The sequence below is a fragment of the Quercus robur genome, chromosome 4 (genome assembly GCF_932294415.1).
Source record: "Quercus robur chromosome 4, dhQueRobu3.1, whole genome shotgun sequence".
NCBI classification, from domain to species: Eukaryota; Viridiplantae; Streptophyta; class Magnoliopsida; order Fagales; family Fagaceae; genus Quercus; species Quercus robur.
Window position 1 is genome coordinate 22,046,896 of NC_065537.1, and position 20,462 is coordinate 22,067,357.

At 33.8% G+C, this 20,462-nt stretch overlaps 1 pseudogene; it reads left to right on the top strand.

Moving 5' to 3' along the window:
* The first annotated feature begins 2,017 nt into the window (after positions 1-2,017).
* On the top strand, positions 2,018-5,371 carry LOC126721561 (receptor-like protein kinase FERONIA; annotated as a pseudogene).
* Positions 5,372-20,462: the final 15,091 nt, after the last annotated feature.

Consider the following 20,462-nt stretch of genomic DNA (forward strand, 5'->3'; position numbering starts at 1 on the left):
TAGTTCTCAGATTTTGGTAGTGCTGCTGGTGGCACGAGTGGATAGATAGCTTATTGGGCGGTTGGAATTCAACGGGTAGTTTGTGATGCGTGGTAAAACAGTGTTGATAGTCTTGTTGCGTTGAGAACCAAACTATGGGATAGTCTTGTTGCATTTTTGTGATTTTGTATGATATTTCTTTGGTTGTTTGTAATGGTGGTGGTTGCTCTTTCAATGGGTGGCTCTGTTTTGGGTTTAAAAGGAATGTACGCCAAGTGCTTGAGAAAAGTTCTCAATGAATTTCAAATAGGGGCTGCTATTAACCTCCTGGAGCCAACCAGCCAACTGAAGGAATCTGATTGTTGTGCTACCTGATTTTTATTTTTAAGTTTCTTTGGACAAGAAAAAAAAAAAGACATCATAACTCATTAGAAAGCTTTGTTAGCAGCTACAATGCTGGTGGATTCAATTCTTTCAATAGTGCAGTTAGTTATATTGTCTCTTTGTAAATCTTCTTTTATATCATTAGAAGTTTCTCATTAATATTAGAAGTCTCTTGGTGAAATTTAATTGAAGCAATCAAGTAAATATGCTATGTATCATTTATTTATTTTTTTGTTAAACAAAGAGATTTTATGGCAGTAACAGGCTAGCAGAATCAGTAATAATAATAATAATAATAATAATAATAATTAAAAAAAAAAATCATTCAAGAACAGAGACAAGGTAACATCATAAACCAGACATAATTGTTGATGTCCACATGTCCATTCAGACTAAGGACTATCTAGAAAAATGTTGATGATCTAGGAACTGGTTGTCCAACCATCGAACAGGATCGTCACCTGGTTGTCCACGCAGTATTTGGGTGCATGGGCACCGGCTTAGAACGATGCCGTGGCGGCTCCAGCGGCAGGGAGGGGCTCCATTGGTCAGAGAAAAGGAGGCGTTGGTGCGGGTGCTGTTTCTCCAAGCAAGGGCTTTTGAACAAAACGTGTTTGATGATTTTGGTTTTATTTGAGCTACAATCCTGTATGATAGAGTGTATTGAGGCCTCATTGAATATATGACGTGACAGCTCCTGATTGGTGGCATAAATAACCCCTATTTTGCCAGCTTCGGACAAAACGTTTTCTCTTAACATTAATGTTTGAACAATAGCTTTTCACTCAAAATATTCATCAATTATGGATGGTTTCTCCATAAGTTACTTACATTTTGAATTCTAATTATTAAATTTTATAAACTAATTACAGTTATATGGGCTTGTTTGGTAAGTAAGTTCTAACACACATTTTCACATTTTAAATAACATTACATACACTTTTTTATCTACATGTATATTAAAAACACTTAAACAACATTACTCAAACTCTTCCACTAAACGGCTCATAGCCTAGTTAAAAAGAAAAAAACAAATTGTATAAATATGAAATGTAGCTGCTATATTAAAGGGAAATTTAGGTTTTGTTAGAAACTAAACCGATTTATTTTGGTTTTTTTTTTTTTTTTTTTTTTTTGATTTGAGATATATTAAAGGGAAATTTAGGTTTTGTTAGTATTTGGACTGCCAGAGCGAATGGGCCATTGGATGGATAATATTTATTTGTACCAATTTAACATTTTTCTTGTATTAATTTAGTTCTTTTTGTTTTCTGGACTGCTTAAAAATTTGAGCAGCCAAATTAATTTTATGATCTAAATTTTACATTTTAAGAGGCAAAATTTGAAATTTCGAAGGGGGCTAATTAGCATATTTTGATCTAAGTTATAGGTATTTTCAGCTACTAGGGAAAATTAAAAATAGCTAGGCCCTCCTAGCTCAGCCTCTGACCATAATGTTGTCGTAATGTTTGTCGCGAATCAAACGTCCCTAAAAGTAAGTATGACCCGAGTCCAAAACCAAAAGCAAGCACGGGTCTCCTCCATTAGGAACTTGAGTCAACACGCTTATTCCTCCAGCATTTTTAACTCTGTACAGCCCTAAAATCAATTGTGGTTGATAGCATCATCAAGCGATACAGAAAAGGAGCGTTTCCTCCTCTTTAATTTTCTTTCAATTTGCGACTCAGTAACCTCTTGCTCCCATGAAGAACCACTCAATGTTGACACCTTTCTTCTTCATCTTCTTCCTCTTTTTCATCTTCCACCATATCACAGTTGCTACTTCTACACCCCCTTACATAGCTGTTGATAATATTAACCTCGACTGTGGCTCTTTCGGCAACTCAAAGGCTACTAATGAGCGTGACTGGATCGGAGACATAGGTTCCAAGTACGGTCCCAAAGAACAAAACAACAAATCTAATTCCTCTGAAGCCCCACGCCAAGCATCCGTTGAGCCTATCCCCTACAGTACAGCCCAGTTGTCTTATTCCCAATTCACATATGTGTTTCCGGTCACACCTGGCCCGAAATTCGTTCGGTTGTACTTTTACTCAGCTGCATACTCAGGTTTTACCATGTCTAAAGACTTTTTTACTGTCAAAGCGGGTTCGTTCACCTTACTTAGAAACTTCAGCGCTTCCATTTATACTGATTCTTCAGACGAAAAGTATTTTGTTAAGGAGTTCTGCATCAATGTTGAAAAAAATAAAAAATTGAACTTAACCTTCATTCCTTTTACAAGTGGTTCTATTAGTTACTATGCTTTCATTAATGGTATTGAGGTTGTCTCCATGCCTATGGACTACATGTACTATACCTCAAGTAGTTCTATTATAGAAGGTAAAGTTCCTGTTTATGTTGGCCAGGCTCCTCAGTTCTACATAAACTAGAGCATGGCACTCGAGATGCTTTATCGATTAAACATTGGCGGGAGCTCCATACCTCAAGTAGTTCTATTATAGAAGGTAAAGTTCCTGTTTATGTTGGCCAGGCTCCTCAGTTCTACATAAACTACAGCATGGCACTCGAGATGGTTTATCGATTAAACATTGGCGGGAGCTCCATACCCCCAATGGAAGACACTGGAATGTTTAGAGGACAGAACTGATTATTTGTTGAGCGACGGTGTAAACCCTCGTGATCCATCTTTGAAACTCAAATACTCAAAAATACCAAAATAAATTGCACCTGATGCTGTCTATCAGTCTGCAGCTACAATGGGTCCGGATGGGACTAGGAACTCAATGTCTAATTTGACAAGGGGATTCAATTATCTGTGAAATAGAACCTTGGATACACGTCTCTGGCACAAGAAACGGCAGATGTAATATTGTGGGCTGACGATAATGATACGTCATACTACAAGGACTACGTAGTAATGATCCAAAACAAGGGTGAGGACAGTCATACTCTGGCCATTGATCTACACCCTAGAACAGATGCAGCTTTACGCGATACCATTTTAAACGGAGTGGAAGTGTTCAAATTGAGCGACCTATCTGGCAATCTTGCTGGACTAAATATGGTCCCTCCACCGATGGATCAACAACCTGCTCTTGCAGCCAACAGGTCTAATACAAAGAAAACAATGTTCATTGCTATTGGAAGTGGTGTTGGCTTTTTAGTCGTGGCCGGTCTAGTGTGTTTCATGGTTCTCTGTAAATTGAAGAAGAATGAGCGTTATGGTTCTTACCATCCACTAGCAAAGTGGTGGTGTTGGTCTAGGCCAGATCCTTACAAAAGAGAGTTCTCAAGAAGAACAGCTTCATCACTGCCTGGAGAACTATGTCGCTACTTCAGCCTAGATGAAATCAAGACGACAACCAACAACTTCAATGAAGATCTAATTGTCCGTGTAGGTGGCTTTGGCAATGTTTACAAGGGTTTGATTGAGGAAGGTAATGAATAATACCATGATTACCTTTTAATTTTTAGTTTTTTCCTGAATTAGTCCTAATTGCAATCTAACTGCATATAATTTAGATTAGTGATACTATATTTTGCAGAGTTGTTTAATAATTTGATCAAATCTGACTTGTATCGAGTTCCTATACATATTGGAAATGGTCATATATGAAGGGAAAATATTTTCTTACACTCATTTTACATACACTATTTTACATAACATCCCCAATCAATGTGCTTACATACACATTTTAGAAGATAAATGAAAATGTCCTCTTTTAAAACATGGAAGTGAGTATTATTGCCCATTTATATAAACTGTTTAATGTGACCACCGTGTCCTATTGTAGGACGTCTTCACATCTTATAGTTTCCAAAGAGCATAGAAACGAGACATAAGTCATACTCTTTGTTTATGCACAATAATACAAGAGTGGTGCTAGAGGTGGTACAAATTTCATTATTCTTACAAATTAATGTGTTCTCGTAGATTGTTGAAAGTTACAAATTAATGTTATAGGTTGTTAATATCCACAAATCATATTCATGCTACATTTATTGGGTTTTAGAAACACAATAATACAATATATTTCATCCTTTAGGTAATATAGTGGTGGCAATCAAGCGCATGAAACAAGAGTCTTGACAAGGTGCTCATGAGTTTATGACAGAGATTGAGATGCTTTCTAAACTTCGTCATGTGCACCTTGTATCTCTTATTGGATATTGCAATGATGAGGGTGAGATGATACTTGTTTATGAGTACATGACAAATGGTACCCTCAGCCACCACCTCTATAACACCCTTAATGATCCCCTCACCTGGAAACAAAGGCTCCAGATATGCATAGGAGCAGCATGTGATTTGCACTACCTACACACATGTACAAAGCACCCCATTATCCACCATGATGTGAAGACAACAAATATTCTATTGGATGAGAAATGGGTAGCCAAGGTTTCAGATTTTAGGTCGTCCAAAATGGGTTTGGATAACACTGCCGTTAGTACCCTAGTAAAGGGGACATGGGGGTATTTGGATCCAAATTATGCAAGGCGCCAACAATTAACTAAGAAATTAGATGTGTACTCATTTGGTGTAGTGATGTTTGAAGTGTTGTGTGCTCAGAAAGCATTGAACCAAAGACTCCAAGAAGAGGAACAAAATTTGGCAAGCTAGGCTCGAAAATGTATTGAGAGAGGGACCATCAATAAAATCATTGATCCATATCTAATGAACAAGATAGCGCCAAAGTGTTTCAAGGAATACATGGAACTTGCAGAGAGTTGTGTAAGTGATCGTGGAATCGAATGGCCCACAATGAATGATGTGATGGAAAAGTTGGAGTTTGCATTAGAGCTCCAAGAGTATGCAAGAGCAACCAAGGATACCGATTCAGAAGTGGTATCATTTCGTGTTGCTACTACCAATGGAGCTCCTTGGTACAACAGTGTTTACCATGGACAAGTGCTAGAGTCAAGTAGTGGAACTGAGTTAAGTACAATTAGTATTGGATTAAGTTACCCTGGTCTTGATTCTATTACTATTAGTATCACAAGTCAAGATGACTCCTCGGCTACTAAAAATAGTAGTTCTTGAGCTTTATAATCATAGTTCTTTGTTTCTAAAAGTCAGAAGTAGTTATGTTATGGAGATGACGACAGGATTTGTAGTATTTATTACTAGGAATAAAAAGTGTTGTAATGGAACAACTAAACCTATTCATAAGTTTGGTTGTGAGTTGTAAAATTAAAATAAAACTTAAGATATATTTTAGAAAATATCTTATTCATACAATTATATTTACTAAAAAATAATATTTTTTAAATTTAAAAGAGAGATGAGTTATGTTTTATGAAAGTAGGCGTAAATGCTCTTTTCGTCCCTACATTTTGGGGTCATTTCTATTTTGGTCCCTACATTTTTATTTTACCACTTTTAGTTCCTAATCCAATTAACGCTTGTTATTTCAGTTCTTTCTGTCACTCAACTAACAGAAAACCTGATGTGGCAAATGGCACATTAAAATAATAATTAAAAAAAATCTATTTTGACATTAAAAAATGTCACATCAGCATCTAAATTAATTTTAATTAAATAAATTTAAAAAAAAATTACAGATCTAAGAACATAAAAACTTGTTCTTCAATGTTTTTCCTAAATCAAGAAATAAATCCAGCAATGACATCAAACCCAAAATCAAAGAGCAAACCCAAAGTCAAAGAGCATGAACATCAAACCAATAGGGGAAAAAAAAAAAAACATGAATATTACCAAAGCAAAGAGCATCAACAAGAGCAAACACAGGAAAAGTCACATGAAACCACACCCAAACCAAACCATCCAAAGAATAGAAATGCAACAAAGCACCCAACTCATCCACTCCCAAACCAAACCATAATCAAAGAAATTTCGAATACCACAACAAGTTAATAACTTAAAAAACAAAAACAAATTTCAAAATGTAAAATTCCCAGCAAACGCGGAATTGGACATCAGAGCTGTAATCGAAATCGGACTAGAGACCGTGCTGGTTCTTGAGGCCCAGAAATTATGGAGACCGAGTGGTGTGAAGCTCGCGACGTCGAGCCTCGAACACAGCGAGGACTGAGGGGTTTTCACCGATCATATCGGCTTTGCTTTGCGTGAGAGAGGCGGAGAAGCCATCTCTTTCTCTAAACCCAGATCCGATCAGATCCCAACAAACCCAGTCGAACCCAGCACCCACCATCTCGATCTTGATGAGATGGCTTCCGATCTCGATGAGATGGCTGCGGTGTATAGCACGCTCATGACGGTGGAGAATTTGGTGGAGGTGAAGCCTGTTGTGGTGGAGATGGTGTGCGAGAGGATGAAGTTGTTGAAGTGGTTGCTAGGTTCTAGGTTCTACGGTGACGAAGTTGTCCTGGTCGGGTTCTGGGTTTCAATGTGAGTTTGGTGATTAAAGATGTGTGGGTTGTGGCTTCTGGGATTTGATGATTTTTTGGTTTTGAACTTTCTGGGCTTATGGCTTAGGGATTTGATGATTTTGCTGGAATTGAAAATGAGGACTGAATTTCTTTTTTGAGCTTATGATTTCTTTTTTGAGCTGAATTTTTTGGGTTTCTTTGTGTGTTTGTTTCTCAAGAAAATTTCTGGGGATGAACCCAAGGAACATGAACATTTTCTTCAGAAAAAAATAATGAAAGAAATAAAATTTTTTAATTTAATTATCTTATTTTATTTTAAAAGAATTTAAAAAAAATGAAAAAATCTTTTTTTATTATTATTTTATGCTGACTTGGCATTTATTAAATAATAAATAATTTATTATTATTATTTTATTCACCACGTGAGCATTTACTGTGTTAACAGTGTACTCTGTTTGCCACGTCAGCTCTTTCTGTTAATTGAGTGATGGAAATGACTAAAATAACAAGCGTTAATTGGATTAGGGACTAAAAGTGGTAAAATAAAAATGTAGGGACCAAAATAGAAATGACCCCAAAATGTAAGGACGAAAAGAGCATTTACGCCTTTTTTATTTCCATAATTGTTAGGTGAATAAGGAAAGTTTGTTTATTTTAAATTATCATCTTATAGGAGCATGATGCCTAGTTAGAGGATATCTAACACCAAATGACATTTTCAACAAATAATTAATTTTACTCAGAGAATTAAATAATAAAGATAAGTTATAATGGTTTGCTTTAGTGAAAAAAAAAATTCTACATTTATTTACTAATATTTAAAATAAATTAATCATTAAAACAACAATTAAATAAATGGTTAAAATATCTGCAATAATTTCTTCTGGGTTCAATATTTTATGGTTACTATAACAAAGGTGGTATGAACCTTCATTTCTTTTCATCTTTTAAAGCATTAGAGCACTAGTATTTGAGGATGTAAAAAAGTGTCTATTTGATATCCTTAAAACATACTTTATCTATTTTACTATCTTATTTTACAACTCACTCAATATCTCAGTTTCTATTTTTAGTATAAACCATACCAAAAAATAATATAAAAAATTTGGTTTCTCTCTCTTCTCTTCCACCTCTCTACCTTTTTGTTTCTCTTTCCTCATTAAAATAATATTTTTGTTTTACATCTTTGTGAACAGCTGGTAAAAATAAAAATTAAAAACCCACCCCCAGATGTGGGGCCAAATGGTTGCTAAAATAGCAAGTGGGTGTTTTTTACACCCCTCCAATGCTAGTGCTCCAAGCATTGAGGGTGTCCCCAAAATTCTATTTTTAGCAACAAACACACCCAAAACCCACTTTATACGGGTGTGTATCGCTAAAAAAACTTGCCACTTTGTTACTGTAAGGTATTACTTAGAGCATTAGGATCCGGGTTTTTATAACAATTCTTATTTACCATTTGAAAACTTACTTTATGTATTACACCATTTAGCTTTATAATACACCTAACATCTAGTTTTTATTTTTCCATACAATACACTAAAATAGTATAAATTACACAATAAAATAATATAAAACTATCTATCTCTCTTCTCCCTTTTCTCTTCTCTCTCTAATCTCTCTCCCTATCTCTGTCTCTCTCTCAACCACCCACCACTAAACCCAAACCCAGAACCACTAGGATGTGAAAGAAAAGAGAGGACTCTAAGAAAGGGTGTTGCATCTAAGTGAAAGAGAAAAAGAAAGAGAGGCAGAGAGAGTTAACCTAAGTGAGAGAAAAGAGAGAATGTGAATCAAAATAATAGGATTTAAGTATACAAGTCAGCTATAGTGAGTTGTGGTGGTAGTATTATAGTAAGTTGTGGTTTTTTGTTTTCTGTTTATATCTAAGTTTTGGTATGGGTATTTGTTAATGGGGGGCTACTGTTGGTTGTGGTTATCATGGTGGTGATTGATTTTTTTATTTTTGGTATATGTGGTTTGATATGTGGGTGAAGAGAGAGACATTTCTATGAAGTGAGAGAGGTGGTGAGAAAGAGAGAGTGTGTGTGAAATTAATAAAAAAAAATGAATAATATTTAATATGATATGGAATATAAGAATCAGATGTTAGGTAAATTGTAAAATAGATAAAATAGATTTTTAATTGTAAAATAAAATTTTTTTTTACAACCTCGATTGTAAATGCTCCAAGAGTAAAAGAAAATATCAAAGTAATTGATCGGTGCATGACTTTATGTCTAGACGGTATGAGATATAATTATCTGTTTATTTAAAACAAGTATTTTGTTTACAACCTCCATTGTAAATACTCCAAAAGTAAAGGAAAATATCAAAGTAATTGATCGGTTCATGACTTTTTGTATAGACCGTATGAGATAAAATTATCTATTTATTTATTTGTTTCAGAGATTTTTCTACTAGAAAAAAGATAAACCGTGACCGCAATAGTGGGCCATACTTCATAGATGAGACATTGAATGCGGAAAGACATGAGACCAAATTAAATGATGAGAAACAATGGGAAAAAGAACCATGGACTAGGCATATGTTGTACTCTCCTCTATTTCCAAGAAGTCTAACTCTAAACACTTTTCCAATGGGCCGTAGCCTAATTGTATTCCATCTTGTCACGTGGTGTGAGTGTGAGGTCACAGATTCATTGATCTATCAACTATTTGTTTCCCGTTTCTTGATGTGAAATGTTTCACATGACACCTTCCTATTTTTTTTTTTTTTTTTTTTTTCTTTTTTCAACATGAATATTAGATAATAATGTTAGGGTAAATACTACTACACCCGATTTATTACACAAGTTTACACATACTCGTAAACTTTTTTTTTTTAATTACACATACTCGTAAACTTGTGTATATTAGAGTGTGTATAATAGACATAATCCATCATATTATACAAATGTGAAAGAGTATAGAGATTGTGTAGTACGAAATCATCTGAGCCTAACTCAAAATATCAATAAATGATAGTGTTAAATCAATAAAATAATAAGTAAATAGTTATTTTTTTTTAATTAGAGAAATTTCATAAACACAACAAAATTTCACAATATCTTTACAATAATCTTATTTTGAACTACTGTTGGTTTAGGTATAATTTTATTTTATTTTAATGTATGGTAAATTGACATCTCAACTTGTTGAAAAAATATTCTAAGATTTTTTATTATAATAGTAGAACTCTTTACATTCAGTGGCGGCACCACGTTATGGTCAGGGTGTTCCCAGGAACACCCTGACTTGAAAAAAAAAAAAAAAAATTTATATATAATAATTAAATTTTTTTTATTTGTTTACCCTTAAAAAAAAATAGGAACACCCTCAACAAAAAAAAAAAAAAAAAAAAAAGAACACCCTCAAATTATTAAAAAAAATAAAAAAAAGCCCAAAAAAATTTCAACTAAAATCTGAAAAAAAAAAAAAAAAAAAAAAAATTTGTAACAGAGCAAAACAACGGACGGCCAGCCCAACATCAAGCCCATGGCAAGCCCAACAGAGCCCAACAGATTACAGAGCCAACAAATTACAGAGAAGCAAACCCACGGATTTTAAAAAAAAAAAAAAAAAAAAAAAAAAAAAAAAAAAAAAAAAAAACCCAAAACCCCAATACAGAGCAGATCACTAAATCAAAAACCTCAAATCAGTAAATCGGTACATCAGAAATCACTAAAGTTAAAGCAAACCTAAAAACAGAGCAAGTGAGCAACGCCTCCCCTTAGAAGTCTGATCGGTCCAGTCGCACTGTCGCAGTCCAGACTCCAGCACATCATCGCCCGACTCGACTCGCCCCTCATCAGAGATCGGTCCAGTCGTAGTCCAGAGCACATTGTCGCTCATCGGAGATTGCTCGTCGGAGATCGCGTCGCACATCGTCGCACATCGCTCGACGGTCACTGCGCTGCCTCAGCCTCAGCCTTCACTCTTCTGGCCTCCATGCTCGGCTGCTCCGGTGCTCCCTCAAGGTATGTCTCTCACTTTTTCTCTCCGACTCTCTCTCTCTCTCTCTCTCTCTCTCTCTCTCTCTCTCTCTCTCTCTCTCTCTCTCTCTCTCTCTCTGAAATCTGAAATGAAATGAAGCTGTGTCTCAGAGTGCCTCTCTCTCTCTCTATTCTTTAAGAGTAACTTTAAGTCTTTATCTGAGTGATTGGCTGAAGCAGCGAAACTTTTAAGTTTATTAATATTTTGCCTATTTTTTGATTTTTTTAATTTGGTTTTATCTTATGATCCTTATCCGTTAGTTGGTGTGTGTTGGTGTTGGTTAGTTGGTTAAATATTGTCTTTTAATGTAATGTTACTGTGATTTGTGATTGTGAAATTTTCTGATTGGCAGCTAGCTCATTATTCTAATAATTAATAATTTAATTAATTAATATATTATAAAAGACAAAAAAATTAAATTATGTTAGACTAAATAATAATTAATTAATAATTTTATAATTAATGAAACAATAATATAATAAATTATAGTTTATAAAAGACAAACAAATTAATAAAACAACTAAACAACAACAATTAATAATTTTATTAATATTTTAAACGAATTTATAGTTTATTGTAAGCAACCTTTGTTCATTTATTTTTTCCTTTTGAGGTTTTTGGATGTACAAAATGCAAATTTGTTTTGATTTTAAGAACATTTTTTTTTTTTTTTTAAGCACAAACTTCATACCGGCCAAATTTTGAATTTCGGCTGGTATTTACCGAAACATCCCAAAATACTTGAAATAGACTGAAATGACCCGAAATTTTTTCAAAGTAAAATAGGAATACCCTGGATAAAATTCCTGGAGTCGCCACTGTTTACATTACATGTTTAAAAGTGATGAATCAGTTTGTAAGATAATAAAATTTTAGGTTTAAATATATTTAATGTCTATTTGGGTCCAGTATTTTGTTTATTTTTTAGCTTTTGTGCACAAACTTTTAAATCCTTACTTTTTCTTCACTCTTTTTCAAATACAAGCTTATTTTGGCACACATTCACTATTAATTTTTTTTTTTTTTTTAAAAAGGCAAAAAGTAAAATAAACTGATCTCAAATGCACACATAATCCTTAACTTTTATCACGTATTTTAAGATGGTATTCATCTATTGAAATGTTTCTTTTTGTTGTTGATTCTTGCTACAATATGAGTAATACTATAGATATAACAAAAGGTTATAATAATTTCATAATATTTTTTAAATTAGGATGCCAATTCATACATGAGTCCATCACAATTTCTAATTTAAATTATGTGGCTTGCTAATTTGGGAATGTTTGTAAATTTAACCTTTTTTTTTTCTTTTTTTCCGTGTACATTGCATTCTATTTGCATAGATCTTTTCACTCAAATAACACCAAGAAAACTTTTAGGCTTTCATCATAGACATTCATTTCTTTGGTCCCCAAACCCATCCCGTGCCCCATTTCATACGCATACACTTTATATGTGATTATTGCTTTTATGAATGGTCATTGTCCTCACTTGACAGGGTTGGCTTTTAGAGCTTAAAATTGAATAAGAGATGAGGATGGGTTAGGAGATTCCCTTTCCAAGCATCTACCTCCAACTCCAACTTATATGTCATTTCTTTTCCACATGTAGAAATTAAAGCTTCCAAACAATTTTGACGAAGTTCATGTATAAAGGTTACATTATTGATGGGGCCACCCTATCTACAATCAATGGACAGAGTTAGACTTGGTAAATGATTTGGGTCAAGCAGGTTCAAGTTTGATTCAATTGGGTTTAGGGCAAAAACGAGTTAACCCTAAATGGTCTTTTAAAACCTATTACACTTATTCGACCTTTCACAAATCGGATTTTCATATATTTTTTTATTTGCAAAAATTTATAAATTTTTTTAAAATTTTAAACATATTCTATTTATCTTCTTTTTGATTAAAATAAGAGAACAATGACTTGAAATATTACATAAATAATATAAAATAAGATGAAAGTTCAAAAACGTGTACAAAACACCTTTGAACGTTTAGACCCCCAAATTACAACTTAACCAATACAAGTAATATGTCAAACAACTAGTGTGCGGAAACTTAACACATGCTATAATACGAAATTGGTTAAAGACTATCTAATCCATAACAAAATAAAACCACAGCAGATAATAAAAAGGCAAAGATAGAGAGGAAGGAAGATGCAAACACAAAGACAACACGCGATGTGTTATCGAAGAGGAAACCGAAGTCCTCGGCGAAAAACCTCTCCACCGCCCTCCAAGCGATAAACAATCCACTAGAAAATACAGTTGGGATACAAGGACAGCAATAGACCCTCCAAGCCTAATCTACCCAGTGCACCTAAGCCCTCCAAGCTTCTTGCTCCAACGAGGTTGCGCCAAACCTTTTTCTTTTCTAGCTTCCCGGATTCCGCTACTAGACCGTAGCATCAACCAATGAAGATTGGTTCCTTCCTAACTGCTTCCCAGAAATCCAAACAACTGTCTCACAGTGATGATGATGGTGAGAACCAGGTTTGGTATAATGCCTCTCAAGGATTTGACAATGGAGAGGAAGAGAGTTGAGGAATTTGAAGAGACTCTAAGGTAGAGATTGTGGGTGAAACAATCTGGTTTTTCTTTAGGGTTTCTCTCTCAAAATTCTCTCTGGAAGCTCTCTTTCAATCGTGGGTAAAAGGGGTATTTATACTGGAGTGGGAGAGGAATGTGAAACGTCAGGTTTTACAAAACAGGTTTTACGCGAGTTAACCGTATGGCCAGTTGTCCTGTTTTGTCCTGTAGTGCTCCAGCTAGCATGACTGTTCATCTTCCAGCATGCTTGGCACGTGTGCTGCTTCTGGCGGCTTGCAACCGCGAGTCACCCGCGAGTCCCAGCCGCGAGTCTCTGTTTTCTTGCACACTCTTGAGCAAACTTCACTCTATCTCACTCACTACCCTTACAACAAGCCCACCTAAATACAGGGTTACTAAATGCTGAATTACAAGCAAATTTGGCACGGAATAAAGCCAATTAGATGGTTGAATAAATTCAACCTTACATAAGAAATAAAGTCAACAGAATAATGACCAGAATTTTAAATTTTTACCAAAAAAGAAATAATCATGGTAAGATTATATGTGGATTGCATAGGACAGTTTTTGTTTAAGCCATGTAATTTAAAAATATTTTTAAAAAGACAATAATATCTTATTATAAAAAAATAATTAAACACTAAAATTAAACAAATTATAAAAATTCCATATAACTAAAATTAAACAAATTATACAAATTCCATATAAAAAAATAACTTTGACATATTTAATAATTGTTTATAAATAGTAAATTTTTTACATTATAAATAGTTTAGCATTTTTATGTAATATGAATCACTAAAGAATATTAGATATAAAAATCAAAAGCAAATAAAATAAACGAGTAATTGAAACTTCTTGCTACAGTTCATGTAACATACATATTCATATTTTTGTTAGAGAATTTAGAAAACAAGTTTCTTTAGCATGCATTTTCACTTTTTTTTTTTTTTTTTAAGGTCAAGTAGAAACAGTCTCACAAAAATGTGGGTGTTTTCAATGGCTGATAAGCAAGAATGTAAGACCAAAAAAGTAGAAGACACTCAACTGCCATAGAACATCCCAAAATGCCAAATTCCTAAAATCTTCAAAATCCTAGATAGTGTAATTCTAGAGATTAGTGAAGTTATGGGGTTTTTTACCTAAAAAATGAATGAACTCATTTACCAAAGTAGATCCTAGAATTCATTGAAACCCAACCTCTTTATTTTTTCTTGAAATTTAAAATAAGTATTTAGTGATGGAAAGTTATTTACAACAACCATTTAAGTATCTTTTTAATGTAAATATATTTTTTCTATATAAATATGATAAAATTTAAATTAATGACATTTGGTATTTCGTAATTAAACACTAATTGATTTTGGTGTAAATGAGTTTTGAACTCAAATCTCTTATTCAATGTCAAAAAAAATCTTACTGGTTAAATTTATTAGAATCCAAAAATATCATTGGAATACTGTTTGAATGGCAAGTGGCACATGCATAAACATAATTGCAATGTAGTATCCAAAAGTCTCGTGTGCAGCACAAATTCTCTATTTCCTTCCAAACATTACTAGACAACTTGCTTAGGACTCATTATTATTATTATTATTATTATTATTTGGCTGAATAAATTATTTCAATAGAAGAAAAAACAAAATACATATCAAATACAAGGACAAGGACAAGGACAAAAGCCAAAATGGACTAACACATCTTAATCTTTAACAAAAACCTAATTATATTATCAAATGGGAATAGACCCCAAGCATTACAAGATGCTGCCCAATAAGCTAGATTATGAGCAAGAGAATTAGATTGTCTTGGGGAGAAGGAAAAATACCAAGCAACAAAAGAGTTAAGCCTAATTCTAATATCATGAATAATATTAACAATCTCTCAATCTTGGAACAAAATGGGCTTTTTCCCTTTTCGGGTAAATTAATTAGCTTTATACCCCTTTTCGCAAACTAAGTAGGGAAATGCCCCTCTTTTAAAACTCGATTTATGATAAATCAAGTTAGGCCCTATAGTGGTGTTTTAAAGAGCTTATAGTGACATTTTTTAAGACCTATAGTAACATTTTTTTAACTCTACCTCAATGAAATCGAGTTATAGGTAAAAAAATTGCCTATAACTTGATTTCATTGAAGTCGAGTTAAAAAATGTCACTATAGGTCTTAAAAACGTCACTATAGGCTCATTAAAACACCACTATAGGGCCTAACTCGATTTATCATAAATCGAGTTTTAAAAAAGGGACATTTTTCTACTTAGTTTGGGAAAGAGGGTATAAAGCTAATTAATTTTCCCGAAAAGGGCAAAAGCCCATTTTGTCCCTCAATCTTGATGGATTTCTTGATTAATTGCCTTTGATGTGAGCTGGGAATCCTCTTCAAATATAACATTGTTGAAGTCAAGTCTAGATGCTTCAGATACAACTAGAATGGCTTTTGTACATTCTGGGCATAGAATACTTACTGGTGTTTCAAAACATGTCCAACCATATAATTTGTTTGAGCTGGGTCCACATATTAACATCAGTGATACATTTTTTTGAATAAGACTATTGTCTATATCTGTTTTCTTTGTTTATTAAGATTTTTACCAACATGTACTTTTTCATGTCTTTATTTATCACGTGAAATGTCATTTTGAACTTTCTTGTGAAGACTTTTCAAGTCTTCCGCACTTTATTGGACTTAGTTTGAGTTCAGCGTATAAGAGTAGGGGTGTTCACCGAATCGTAAAAACTACAACAAAATTATCCACAAAATTAGTGGCGGCTCTAAGAATATTTTTAGGAGAGTCATTCAAATTCGTGTTGAAGAGGTTGATAAGGAAGATTTTTTTTTTTTAAGTCAACACGAGTTCTTTTAGATAATAAATCTTAGGAATGAGATAAATCTTGCGAATATGTGACTTCCTTATCAAAATTAATTCATAGTATTAGTAAGAGAATTAAAGATAAACTATAAGTTCATTGTGCATATGTTTTCTTAGTACAATGAAAATATTAATTATTATTGCTAAGATTAAATCTTATAAATTATCTATTCTCTATTACTATAATAAAGTTATTAATTATTGTTGTTAAGTGAATTTTAATTATTATTACTTAGAATACTCTAATTCATTATTTATTACTTTTTGTTTTTACTCTTTTCAATTATTTTATTTAACAATTCAACTCAATTGTGACAACTTACAGGTCTTTGTAATTCATTAAAAAGAATTTTGCTGTATTTTTTACTTTACTCTATCAAGAATTCAACACAATGATACAATTAGTAAAAAAAAAAATGTCTTCATTCTCCACTATCTCATGCCCCACTTCCATTGCCTCACACTTAATTTTCTTTTAATTTTTACACTTTACAGATCATTTAATTGTCTTTTTTTTTTCTTTTTTTTTTTTTTTTTTTTTTTTTTTGAGATTTAAGATCAACAAATTACTAATTTTTGTTGTTGGACTTGCTATTTTTTTTTTTCCTTAGATTTTAGATCTCATTGGTTTGATGTTGGGTTTTTTCTTTTTGTTTAAGAAGGCCAAGATAAAATTTAGTATTAAATTGATTTGTTCTTTGAACTTATTTCAGGGGCTTCAAAATTTTATTTTAATGTGTTCCAAACAAAATTATTTTAAAATATTATATGTAAAAAAAAAAAAAAAAAAAAATCACAAGTCAGGGGGTTCATTTGAACCCCCTGAACACCATGTGGCGCCACCATTGCACAAAATGGCATAATTGCACCGTACTGCACCCTCTTTATATATTAATATATTTATTTATTTTTAATATCAAATATATTATTAATAGTTTAATAACCCTAGTTTTGAAAAATAAATAAATAAATAATTTGATAACCCTAGCTAGTGTTGACTAAGAAAGCCAACCCAAAATAAAGAAAAACTAGCTCAATAGTTTAAAACTTGGTCCAAAATAAAGGGATAATTAGTTTTGGGTTGGGTAGGAAAAGCCAAATATTTGAAAAACATATCGATTTCAAACCGTTCAAACCGCATCTTATACGCCGCATTGCACATGTAACTGCAAAAATGAGGTGCGGTATGGTTATGATTTTGGCCAAACTATAAACTACACTACACCGCACCGCACATGTGACCACAAAAATAAGGTGCAGTGCAGTTATGGTTTTGACCAAACTGCACCACAAAGTGCGGTGCTAAAAATGGCCTAAAACCGCACCGCACCGCACCTTGAAAACCCCTATATAAGAGTAATAGACCATAAAGATGATGATATATGTCTAAAAAGATTAGAATAATCACGTCAAATGTCCTTTTTGAAGTTCCTCAAGAGGACTTTTCAGGACTTCCATGCCTCACCTATTGGGATTTGGCCTAAGTCTGGTGCTTTTGTGTGGGACTCGTCAAAATAATGATAGTGTGATACTCACTCACTTCCTGACCATGTCTCATGATTTTCGTGGGTTTAGAGCATAGGACCACTAGACCCAATTGATGAAGCACTAGTTCGTCAGTAATATTGTCATCCAGATAGAGTTGAACTTAAGAATGACCATGACTTGCAAAACAATGGTGAAACGCTCCTCTCCCTAAAGACACTGGCTTGGTGCTAGCCAATAAATCTCTGATGACAAAGTTAGATACTTAGAATGAGAGAGAGAATGAAAAGAAAGATGAGCATATTTGTATATGTGTGTACCTTTCTCCTGCTTTAGAGTGATTTATATAGATTATTTCTTACTAGTCGTTGGAGGCCTTTAATGGTCATATTTATGTCTTTGGGAACGTATTTGGTCCCTTAATGTGGCTCTTGATGAGGTCTTCAATGATCTTGTCTCTGTGTGTTTCCATTGGTAATGGTTGTGCATTAAATGCTTATTTAAGGCACTATGATTGTCCGTCATAAGAATGGACGACCCATTTTTATGTACTTATCATTTGCCCTCTATTCCTTGGTCATCAACACTTGTTTTGACTATCCAAGGAATGCAAGAGGTTGTAGACACCACATTTTTTACCCCTTATGACTTGGACCTCCATTTCCCAATGATGTTAGAATTCTAAAGTCCAAGTTTGGTTTAGAGCCCGATCAGATGAAAATTGACTTAAGGAAAGTGTTTATAGAAATATAACTTATTTTTGGATCAAATAAACTATTTTTGGAAAATAAATACCACGGAAACTCTAGGGCATGCATACACATACACGCATATATGCACGCATGCTCAAGCTCTACATGTGCATGTTTCATGCATGCGTACTCATACACGTTCATGCTTGTGCATGCTAAGGTTCCAGAAACTATGTAAGGTAAGTTTTCTACATTTAGACTAGGTTTGGAACGAGTCCCATATCGTCTAGGAGCCACCCCAAACCCCTATTTTTCAACTATATAAAGCCATAAATGGTACATTTTCAAGGAAGATAATTCTGGTGGTAAAACACATAAGATTCACTAAGAAATAGTGAATCAAAGAGAGAGTTTTTTATAAAACATCCTCAAATCAAGTTTTATGTGATTAGGACCTTTTCTGGTCTTGATCTTAGAGTTCTGAAGTTTACTAACTTATTTTGAATTGGTTGTGACTAGATTGATTGAGGCGAACGGTCAAAATCAAGCTCTACATAGTTCTAGTATTAATGTAAAGTTTCTAACTTTGGCTCTTCACTTTTTCTTTTCTTTTCTTTTGATTTTGTGTTCTTATATATGTTTTATTTGTTTTAATATTCTTGTTTAGTTTAGGTTTACTTTATGTTTGTGTTCTATACATGTTAGGTCGTTAGATTTTCTAATTTTTGAGTTTTTATGTTCTAAGTTTCTGGGTTAGGGTTTTGGGTGTGTATGTGTGCGCATGCTTCTTGCATGCATACACACACTAGAAGTATGCGTGCACATACAGTTGGGGTGCGCACGCATTCCCTATTTTTGTGCACATATACTCAAGCCTAGAAACTCTAATTCGTTTTCCGTATGTCTTTTCCTTTGTTTTATCCACATGTTTTGTCCCTTTTTTAACCTGTTTTGTCTATCCTTGATTCTTTGTCTCTTCGATTTATCTTTTTTTTATCTCTTTGTTTGTTTGTTATGGATTGTTTGAATAACATGAACATACATAAAATATGAACATGCATTGATGCATGGGTGCTATGATACAGTGAGGTAAGTTATGCATTCACATGAACATGCATTGGTTTGAATATAAGTTTTTTTTTTATTAAATAAAATGAATATTCTTGGATTGAATGCCATGCCTTTGATGTTTGGATGTCATAATATGCTTGTTTGATTCTGCCATGTGATGTTTCTGCCTTTAGAGATTTGTGTTTGTATGCCTTGATAGATGAATGATAGGTTTGGGGTGATTATGTCATGTTGTGTGTCTTAGATGCATGCTTGTGTATGTGTGGGTTAAAATAACATATTAAAATTGTCTTTAATGAGATTAATATTTAGAACACAATGAGTAGAGGTTGACCCATGGGTCGGGTGGGATTGGGTGCTTAACGTCTGAAAGTTCAAAAACATGTATAAACACCTTTGAACGTTTAGACCCCCAAATTACAACTTAACCAATTCAAGCTTTATGTCAAACAACTAGTGTGCGGAAACTTAACATAAGCTATAAACAGAATTGGAAATCAATCTAAGCCAATTATAAATCACATCCATAGCAGAAAATAAAAGGCAAAGATAAAGGGAAGAGAGATGCAAACACAAGGACAACACACGATGTGTTATCGAAGAGGAAACCGAAACCCTCGGCGTAAAACCTCTCTGCCGCCCTCCAAGCGGTAAACAATCCACTAGAAAATACAGTTGGGATACAAGGACAGCAATAGACCCTCCAAGCCTAATCTACCCAGTGCACCTAAGCCCTCCAAGCTTCTTGCTCCAACGAGGTTGCGCCGAACCTTTTTCTTTTCTAGCTTACCGGATTCCGCTATTAGACCACAGCATCCGCCATCCTTGGCATCTTCCAATGCTTCCCAAAACTCCAAAAACACTCAACACTCTAAATGGGTGTGGGTAGTGTTTGGATAGAAATCTCCTCTCAATAGGTATGACAATGAGAGAGGGAATGAGAAGAGACTACAAAGATTTCTCTCTAAGAATGAGTAGCTCTCTCTAATTGGGTGGGTGTTTTGAAGAAACCTCTCTTAGGGTTTTTCTTTCTGAATAGCAACACATATTTTGTGGGAATGAGGGGTATTTATACTGGTGTGAGAATGGAATGCGAAGAGTCAGTTTTTC